The sequence below is a fragment of the Anas acuta genome, chromosome 3 (genome assembly GCF_963932015.1).
Source record: "Anas acuta chromosome 3, bAnaAcu1.1, whole genome shotgun sequence".
Lineage (NCBI taxonomy): Eukaryota > Metazoa > Chordata > Aves > Anseriformes > Anatidae > Anas > Anas acuta.
In genome coordinates, this window is record NC_088981.1 from 12,839,652 (window position 1) to 12,850,415 (window position 10,764).

Sequence of the window (10,764 nt, forward strand, 5' to 3'; positions counted from 1 at the left end):
GGAGGCCCCAGTTCCCCAAATAATACCAGGACTGAGCTCTGGCACAGGAATCAGAAGGTCAGCCAAGCCCAGCCAGCAAGCTGGTGTGATACGCTGCAAGCGAAGGAGGGGACATATTCTGGCAGGTCACGGAATAGATGCAGGCTACAGACCGTAGGTCACAGTACTGCCAAAACAGGCACCAAGCTGGCTGGGTCTCCCTTGGTGGGAGAGAGAGGGGCTGTGCCAACAAGAGATGCTGCAGGGGGAACTGTAGTTGTTAGGTACATGTACATACTGCATACTCTGTACATGGTGGATAGCAGAATGCTAGGCTGCCGCGCTAGAAAGATGAGATGTGGGTCCCATGCAGCCTTGCTAACTGATGCCTTTTTTCTTTCTTTCTCTATTGTCTGCTGTGATGAACAGGAAGGATGCAGGAGATGAGAGACCAGACAAAACCCGAAGGGCAGGCGCTGACACCCTACGGCATCGTCCTTGGCAGAAAAGAGCACGCGGAGGTGCTCCGCGGGTTGGGAGGGAGGGAGCTTTGGGGAGTGACTCTGCTTTAATTTCTCTTTGTCCTTCATCGCGTTTTGTTCTGTAAACCTGTTGGAAAGAAACACAACTTCCCAGGTCTAATGCTGTTTTGCAACTATCCCTGCAATTACAACAGTTTCTTCTGAACAACAAGTCCCTGTGTCCGTACTGGGTCTCTTTTCCCCTCCGTCATTTCGTTGGCCTGTCTCCAGGCCCAGTCCTTTTCTAGCATCCTTATCTTCTGTCCTGGTTGTGATACCCTCTGCAGGTGGTGTTGTGTGTCTATTTCTGCCCTGCCCCACCCCTTTATTAAACCAATCCCTAGGATACAAATGGAGGTTTACTTTGAGAACACAGACCGCTGCAGTGTGATCATCCCAGGCACCGATAAAAAGAACCCTCCCCATGCTAGGGATCAGAAAGACGGGCCGCTCCCAAATCTGTCAAATACCGACAGGGACAGCCCTGTGTGTTGCCCACCTTCAGGCTTCTCAGCTCCTGGCACCTTCTGCCCAGGCTGAGCACTTGGTGGCTCCAAACCCTGCCAACTACAAGAGGTGCTGGCCGGATGCAGTGCGTGCCTGGGGCTGAGCTCACACACGAACTCTATCGTCTCGTTGACCAAGACTCTATCGTCTCGTTGACCCAAAGCCTCGGGATTTCCCCTGACCCTGCTGCTTGCCAGCCCAGAGGAGGTCTCTCTGGTGAGATAACAATGAACCATGACCAGCTACCACACGGCTGGCCCTTCTGTGGTTCTCACAATGGAGTAATGCGCGGGGCTCGAACAGTCAGCACCTGACTGCTTCCAGGTAGGTCTGCACTCCTCCAAATCCACAGCCTGTAAGTGCCGTCTTTGGGTAGGGGGAGGCAACAGATCTTCCCAGAGCCTGTGAGTGAAGGAGGAGAACAGGTTCTCTGCACTCAGAACACCTTTAGATAGGGCATCTGGCTTTAACAGCTTCACACGTATCTTGCATGAGCCCTGGTTACATTTTGTACTGCATATGCATGCTTTTTAAAAAAAATAATTAAAAAAAAAAAAGGCACTATCCAAATAGATATTTGGATAAGGACATCTCCCCACCAATGTCAATTGCTTTGTTAGTGAATGTCACGTGGAAATTTGTAGAAAAGAAATAAAAGGGTTTTGCGTCATGCCCTCAACTATGCCATCACTGGAACAGGCGGACAAAATGCACGATGGAAGGAGGAGTGCTCTTCTCTCGGCATAGCCATTTGTTTCAGGACACACTGAACAGTTTTCAGGTGTTGCGGAAAGTGGGGCAGAGGCTTTTTCTCTTTCCATCAACCAGGCATAGGCAAAGATGTGTGTAGGTCCCCTCTTATGACGAGGACAAGATTTCCATCATCAATCGGTGCATTCAGGGGTTTGTCTCTGTGTGCCAAATACCTTCTGGAGAAGGGCTAATTCACTGAAGTTTGGCCTTACATGTTTGAAAGGAAAGGAAGAAGGATTCAGATCTCCTGTGAAGAGTGAGTAACTTTCATCCCTCCCCTTTTTGTATAACACGAGGATGAGAGGAATGCCTCTGCTGTCACAGGTGGCAAAGAAGGCTGCAATGAGGTGGCTTTGCCCAGGCTGCTCGGAGCAGGTAAGGTGGAGAGGAAAGTACAGGAGGACAAGGTACACCTGATTGTAGGCCTGTAGTCTGTGGCTGGGTTGCCGCCTCCCTCGGGAACACATTTTGGGGAAGCTGTGCCTTGAGGCAAGCCAATGTCCCTGGGTTGGTATAACAGGGGTCACTCTTAGTCAGCAAAGGTGAAGGTGTGGGTGCCCTGGTCCCACTTGGCCCCTTAGTGACTTCCCAGGGCAAAGTGCGTGTGGGGAGGATGTCTGTAAGTTCCGTGCAGACCCCCACCCTTCTTCAGAGGCATGGTGCCTGCTGTGCATCGGTTTTAGTCCCAGACCACACCCAACCTTCATAAATGTTTTTCTCTCTTAAGGTGAGATTTATTTTTTTTTTTCTCCTCTAAGTAAAAGTGATGCTGAAATAGTCTAGGTTCTTACTCCATCTGAATTATCAGCAACCCCTGTGACGAAGGGGAAATGACTTTTCATTGCTTTGGAATTCACTGATAAAACCTTTTCCACAATGAATTCCCCCAACCCCCTCTTTTTTTGTGAGTTGTCGTCACAAGAGGGCAGCTGAGCAGGGCAGGGGCCCAGGTCTGGGGTGGGGGGCCGGCATCCCATATAGACAAGGCAATGAAGCACCATCACCCTGGGCACTGCAGATGAGTGTAGCCTCAAGTCCAGTTGAGCACCCAAGAAGCCGAGGAGGGCTCCTGTGGGATCAGAGCCCGAGGTGGCCCTAAGGGCTCTCTTACACTGATAGGACTTGGGGTCTATGGGGAGGGTTGGAGCGAGGCCTACCACTCTGCTCCCTGCCGTCCCCCAGTGCCAGGGTGTGTGCTCTGGAGGGTGCAGGAGATGAGCAGAAGGGGAAGGTGCACTTGTGGTGAAGAGAGAGATAAACCTTGTGGGGTCTGCAGGGGGAGAAGGGGAGGTCGAAGGAGTGAGGCCCTGTTGTTGCCTCAGCCCTTAGCTGAGTCAGTACCTGCAGCCTCATCCTGGCTGTAGCCTGTAGCACTCTGACATGCCCCTGTTCAGCCCTGTGCTCAGCCCATGCTGATACCCTCTAGCTACTTCTTCACCTACCCATTTCCAGCCTCGTGTGGTCAGCTTCACAGGCAGCTGGCTTGGAAACTCCTGTGTCTTACCTGGGCTTCACCCTGGGGTGCTGCCTTCTCAGCCAGGTAAATGCTGTGCCACGCATTAACTGCTGTAAATCTAGGACTACATAAAAATAAAATACTGAAAATAAAACGTGAATAGGAACCCAAAATCTGAATAGAAACCACACATAAATACAGCAAGAAACCAAGAACAACCAACACACCAGTCCTCAGTACTCCTCTATTTCCTGTGGTATCATGGTTTAACCCAGCCGGCAGTTAAACACCACACAGCCATTCACTCACCCTCCCTCTCTGGGATGGGGGAGAGAAACGGGAAAGTAAAGCCTGTGAGTTGAGATAAAGACATTTTATTAAGACAGGAAAATAACAACAACAACAACAATAATAGTACTACTACATGTAATGTGTACAAAACAAGTGATGCACAATGCAATTGTTCACCACCCACTGACCGATGCCCAGCCTCACCCCGAGCAGTCCGGCCCCCTCCCCCCGGCTAGCCACCCCTATATATTGTTCAGCATGACCCCAGATGGGATGGAATACCCCTTTGGCCAGTGTGGGGCAGCTGTCCTGGATCTGTCCCCTCCCAGCTCCTGCTGCACCCCGAGCCTGCCTGTTGGCAGGACAGAGCAAGAACCTGAAATGTCCTTGGCTTGGTGTAAGCACTGCTCCACAACAATTAAAACATCGGGGTGTTATCAGCACTCTTCTCATCCTAAGCCAAAACATAGCATTCTACCAGCTACTAGGAAGAAAATTAACTCTGTCCTAACTGAAACCAGGACAGTAGGGAAAGGAGGAGAAAATACAGGGTTCTCTGTATGACACTGCATGACATCAGGCAGAATTCTGACCCAAAATTGGACTGATTTCGGTCACACCAAGACTGAGCTTAACGATGTCCTTCAGCGTTTCCTTCAGGAGTATCTTTGCTGTTAAGGGAAGTGTCCCTGCAAATGACGTATACAATTGACACCACTTCAGCTGCTTTCATTCCTGGTAGAGTTTTGGGATTTCTTAGCTTTTCCTTAACTTTACCCTTTAGCTGAAATAAAGTTCATTTCAATGAACTCATTTCACCTTTGCTGAGCAGCTGCTCTTGCAATTGCTTGATTCCCCTCCCCAGAATCACAACCCCTGGCTTTGGGCTTTTCCATGTTTATTTTTCACTTAGTTGTTCTTTCATGCTCCCACAGTGGGCAGAACAGACGTGTCACCCTGAGCAGAGACGGGGGGCAGCCTCTCCCCTCCCAGCCACACACACATGCAGTAACGGGACCGACCCAGGGCACGCTCCTGGCCTCTCCCCCTCGGCGGGGAGCTCTCCGAGCCCTGCAGGGCAGGCAGCACAGCCCCAGCCACACCCCAGCACGCTCCCACAGCCTGCTGGCACGGCCCCGCAGCCCTACCCAAACACCAGGGCACCTTTGCCACCACCCAGCCCGGGCCTGGGCTCCGAATCCCCTGCTGCCCCCGCACCCCCGGTAACACCCTGCCCATGGCACAGCAGGCAGGGGGTGCCCCATGTCACAAAGGGGCAGGGACAGCCTCGCCCCAGAACGCTGGCCCCAGCTGTACTCGGGCCCTGCCATGGCTGCCTGTGCTGAGGGGGAGGCTGCTTGGCTGCCTGCTCCTCTCCTGCAGCTCCAGCTCTGCTCTGGACACAAACTCGAGCACAGGAACTCAGCTCCTCTCTCCTCCCTCCTCAGGCCCTCGCCTCAAACAGCTCACAGCGCCCTACAGGACACTGACCAAACAGAACCACCGCACACTGCCGGCTGCTCCTTTCCAGCGCTGTGCTGGATAATTGTACACATCCTACAGGACAGGAAAGATGACCCCAACCCACACCCACCACAGTCCCCGGCAAACAGGAAGGTGACACGAGCAGGCCAGAACGGCAGTGACCGCTCCATCAGGACAACAGGACACAGATGGATGTGGTGAGATGCTGGGGACTCTTGTGCAGAGAGGTAGGGGCTGCCCATGGTAACAGGGATTCTGCTCTGTTTGGTGCTTCTTTTCTTTCGGCCAGAGACATAGCGATGGGATCAGTCCGCATCACACTCCTGTCCACTCGTTCCTCGAGAACTCAGCTGGAAAGAAGGACTTCTAATGCTCTACAGGACATGTAAGATCGCCCCAACCCTCACCCACCACGGTCCACGGCAAGCAGGAAGGTGACATGATCGGGCCAGGATGGGAGTGACCACTCCATCAGGACTCCAGGACACGGACAGCCTCGGTGAGACACTAGAGACTCTTGGGGACAGAGGCAGGGTCTGCCTGTGGTCATGGGGGGATGCTGCTCCTTTAGATGCTCCTTCTCTTTCAGCCAGAAACACACAGCAATACGATGAGACTACAGCACACTCCTGGCCTCAATGCCCTCAACCACTGAGCTGGAAGGAAGAGCTGCCAATGCTCTCCAGGACAGGTAAGATCGCCCCAACCCAAACCCACCACCTTCTCACAGCAAGCAGCCAGGTGACACGATCAGGCCAGGATGGCAGTGACGGCTCCATCAGGACACAGATGGATGTGGTGAGACCTCGTGACCCTCGGGCACAGAGGCAGAGGCTCCCCGTGGTCACAGGGGGATGCTGCTCTCTTTGTTCCTTCTCTTATGAAAGCCAGACACACACACAGCGATGGGACCAGACTCCTGGCAACTCTCCCCTTGAGAGCTCAGGTGGAAGGAAGAACTGCCAACGCTGTACAGGACAGATAAGCTATCCTCAACCCATTCCCCACCACCGCCTCACAGCATGCCAGAAGATGAGATAGTTGGGCTGTGATGGGCATCTCCTGGCCATCAGGGGGAATGTGAGATGGACGGACTTGGAGTGAGACTGGGAGAGCCTCACGCAGGGATGCAGGGGCTGACTCTGGCAACAGTCTGGGGCTACTCCTCTTGGTCATTTTCCTTTCTCTGCCCAGCAGAAACCCCTGAGCACACCAATGTCTGCCACTGGGCTTTCCTTCCTCTGCCTAATCCCTCTGCAGCCACTGACCTGAAGGCTGGTGCAGCTTTCTACAGCCACAGCCCTCAGAGGAGCAGGAAGCACACAAGGACCCCATCTCTACTCGGCTATGGTCCTACAAGCACACCAACAGGCCCCACGGCTATGGACAGAGAGAGCTCTGCATGCCTCTGCACCACCCCACGTTTCTGTCAAACCTCGCTCAAATAAAGGTTCTGATTCACAACCTCATCGGCTGCTTTTTCCTGCCCTTCTTGGGGAAGCTTTGGGGGGCTCTGCCTTTTGCAGAAGGAGCAAGTGCACCAGCCTTCTTCACGTGCTGGCATCAACAGAATTTCAAAGCAGGTTAAGTGTCCTAAGCTAAGACCAGATTCTGCAGGCGTTTCAGATAAGCGTTTAATGATAAACACTTCTGCGACTCTGGAGGAGAGTAGTCTACTGTGTTCTTAATTTATTCCTGCAGATGGAATACAGCATTACAGTTCAGTTGCTGGATCTGAACACATTTTGCCATTAGTTCTTCTGATGCACCAGCTTCATCTACAGTTACATGAGGTCAAAAACCTTTAGCACTAGTTTACTTCAGCATGACTTTTGTTGTTGTTATTCATTAAATGCAGGCATAAGTAATCACTTTTTTAAAAAAATAAAAAATAAAAGCAGAGATTAACACCTCTTTCAAATTAAGTCTGTTTTCTCTGAAGGGCACCGTTCAGAGATCCCAGCTCCTTCCTTGCCCTGGATGCCTCCCTCAGCCCCTCTGCTGTGGGGAAATCCCCCCATGGCCCTGCAAGGGGCATGGGTATGCTTCCCACAGCAGGACAGCCCTTACCATGGTACACCTGCACTGCTTTGTCATCTTGTTAAAGCCATCCCAACAGCTCACAGCACTGCTTTGACCCCATCCCTCACAGGGTCCCCACATCCCATCCCACCTACTTACACCCAGCTGAGGCCAGAGCTGCAGGATCAACTCCCACCTCCCAGACTTGCTCTGAGGTCCCAAATACTGTGGATTTGAACTTTCCTCCCCCACCCCAACCCACCTTTGACTTACAGAGTTAGGGAAAAAGGAAAACAAAGCAGCAGCACCTAACACCCCCATCTAGCTATGTTGCTCTGTGCCATTAAAACTGCAGTTGCTGCATTCAGATGACACCTTGACAATGTGGGGCATTTCAGTTTGGTTATTTCCAGTCAAGCCCACTGCCACATGGAGAAGATAGAAGTAGAGTTTCATTTATTAATGAAAGCCAACAACAAAAACAGCTATAGCTGCTATCTCCTGCTTTAAATGGCAGTTATGACAAAGCCTAGGATAAGGATGAAGCTGCCTGGCAGTGCTACATCCTTGTTTCCTCTTCTGCCATGAATCTGAGGCAGAGAACACTTTTTGTGGACCCCATTCATGTCTGGGAAGGGGGGGAGGTAGTGGGAACATGACAGGGGCACAATAACCCATGGAGTCATCCTCAGAGGCGCACAGCAGCATGAGTACTAGCACAACCCCAAGGGAATATTAAAAAAGCAGAGTGCTTTTGACAAGCTATCAGCTAAAAAAAGGTGAAAGATAGTTCCTGATGCTTTAGTCTCACCATGGCTGGAGAAAGTAGACTGGTGGTGGATCGCTGGTCCATTTGTTGAGGAAGCTATCATCGCCCATGGTTCCTCCTGCTCTCAGGGACAGGCCACAGGATGCACTGAACTGGTCCTCTGCACTGAGCAACTATGATGTGATGACATAACTCAAGTTATTTTTGCAAAAGGTCCACACAAAAAGAGATGAGGAGCATCTGCTTGATCTGAAAAACCACAAAAAGAACACCGCCGAAGTGGCAGCGGCACAGCCATTGAACAAACAAAAGGGGGCTGCAGAGCAGCCCCTCCTCAACCCCCAGTAATAAGGAACACAAAGAAATCCCACAGGGATTTTAGACGGGGCCTTTTTATTGCTGCCAGAGCTGCGGAGGCTGCTGGTCCCAAATCTGCCCCAGCTGTGTCTGCCTGGACTCCATCAGCCCCGCCTGGGGCAACCTTGCTGGGGGAATGGCAGGCACCTGTGGGGCTTCCTACATCCTGGCACCAGCTCTCCAGGTTAATATTTATTTATTTATTTATTTATTTATTTATTTATTTATTTATTTATTTATTTATTTATTTATTTATTTATTAATAAAGGGGGAGCACCAAACGGTGCTACCAATAGCCAGACACACTCCTTACTTTTCCCCCAGTTTTCCCAAATTCTCACCAGACATGGAGGATGTGTTTCTTGGTTTACAGTGTCTGAGCTGCGTCGGGGTGAGGCGGGTAGCACCATGACAAAAAACTTGATTTAAAATCTCCCCCCAAAAAATGCAAAACCATGCAACAACACAAAGCCTGCCCTAGGCACTGAGGACAGTCGGCACAATGAAGATGAGCTGAGCACGGGTTTAGCTCGGCCCTGATTCCCTCTTGGTGCCTTCCTGCAGCTTCCCCGCCAGGGAGGGGAAAAAGGAAAGAAGACAAAAAGTGGGGTGCCTGATTTCATTAGCATCAAACTTCATTACTGCCAGAAGCTGATAGGAAATGTAGCTTGATTGTTTTAATTTGCCTATTAATTTATGAAACTCCTGTTTCCTCAGAGCGTGTTTCCTGCCTCCATCTCTTCGCCTTGTCACCGGAGCCCAGGGCGCTGTGCCCCGTCTGGCGAGGTGCAGGGGGTTTGGAGGCCAGGTGCCCCCCAAGCAGCCCTTGGATCCCCCCCAGGGCAGCAGACAGCAAGGGCTGGAGTTTGTCCCACTTCCACCACTGGGGAGCTTTCACTGAGCACTGGAGGAGCTGCATGCAGAACAGGCTGCCTTGCCAAGTCCTTCCCTCACAATGTCAGGTGCCATTTCTCGATATATCTGCCTGCCCTGGGCACGAAAATTTCTTCCCGATTTTGGTCACTCTCTCACCAGCTGCTGTTATACACCCATGGGCACACCAGAAGCTTGGGCCCTCCCAACAGAGCGAGCTTTCTCAGTGCTTTGATACCTCGTGTTTGTCACTGGCAGCTCCTCAGGGAGGCTTGGGCAAGGCAAGTGGACCTTGAGGGCTGGGGCGATGTGAAATCTAACTTCATTTGACCCTGTGCAATTTCCTACGGCCTCGATGTCCATGGACCTGGGAAATCAGCCCCTCTCACGGCGTTCCTTGGTGGGCCAGTGCGAGATGTCCCGTCCCACTGGGGCAACCCGTGCCCTTAAGAGGAGCCCCACTCACTCCTGCCTGTCCCTGCATGTGGCAGTGGACGCAGAGGTGGACGAAACAGGCAGGGGAGAGGTGTTGGGGAGGGGAACAGAGAGGCAGAAAAAGAAGGGCTGAAGAGGGCAAGCGTATAAAACAAGCTATTAGCAAAGGCTGGTTGGAAGTGCAAATTGGCCACAAGGAAAAGAAAAGATAAAGCATTCACAGCTTCATAGGATTTTCAAGCTGTTACGATGCTTGAAAGACTTGGAAGTCCCCACGGTCCCATCATTGCCCATCTCTGCCGCTCATCGCGCTCAGACCCAGTCCTAAGAGTCCGCGGGTGAAGGAATCCCACTTTGAGACGTGGGAGGATCTCATTTCATCTCTTTCTTCTTGGGAGATGATGATGGCAGCCCCTTTCTGGCACCGAGCGTCTCTACTTTCCCCAGACCGTTCTGCTCCCCCAGAGACTGCTGCTTCTTGGGACGGCATCGCCTCAATCAGCCATCCCCTAATTAGATCCCCCACCACCCTAATGCATATTTAAATACCAACAGGAGCCACTCGAAACCTCCAACGTGCTGCTGAGAGGTAATTGGAGTGTTTCGTATTTTGAAATGTCAGCAATTAGAACGAGACCAAAAGGGCCAAAATCTGATTATTTTTTGTTTTTTCTTTTGGACTTTCCCTTTCCCCCCTTCCCGTCCCATTTCTTCTCTGTGGCCCAGCTAAAGCTGTCGGCCCAGAGAGCTGACACCGCCATTCACATGTGGTATCTTGGGGTGCTGGTGGGGGCACTGGGGATGCCTAGACCTTACACAGATTTCTAAGCATCTCTGGTGCCCATGGAGATGTGTGTGTACACTTGGGAACATGCACATCCATCTATTGCTCTTCGTACAAAAGACTCCTTCAGCCACAGCCACATGCCCTGTTTCAAAGTGCTTCTCCAGGACCGGCAGCTAATGGCCAGGCATCCACTGAAGCAGCCTCCCGATGGGAAAAAAACTGCACTGTGGTGCGTGAGGGGCGCATGCACGACGCTCCTCAGCATGCTCGGGTCACTGCCGATGGCACGTCATGTGGATTCACCTCGTCTGCAGTGTTTTTAGCCAAAATCAGCTTGCAGACCCACTGGAGGTGGGCTGACTGCTGGTGCTCGAGCACCTGAGCGCAGTCGCAACGCTCCGTGCCCTTGCTTCGTTCTCATTTTGTGCACCAGTGAAAAAAATAAAGGTTTCAGCTGCAGCTTCAGTTGTCACTTCAAGCTTGGCTCAGTGGCAATGCCTGCTCCATCGTAGCTTGCAAAAACACCAAA

General features: G+C 51.8%; 1 protein-coding gene across 3 annotated transcripts in view; it reads left to right on the forward strand.

The window, feature by feature from the left end:
* Positions 1–672, forward strand: part of MACROD2 (mono-ADP ribosylhydrolase 2) — an 854,218-nt gene extending 853,546 nt beyond the window's left edge. For all 3 annotated transcript variants that reach the window (XM_068675719.1, XM_068675720.1, XM_068675721.1), the window contains one exon: positions 409–672. The gene's annotated coding sequence lies outside the window, so the exon portion shown is untranslated. The remainder of the gene's footprint in view (positions 1–408) is intronic.
* The last annotated feature ends 10,092 nt before the right edge of the window (positions 673–10,764 follow it).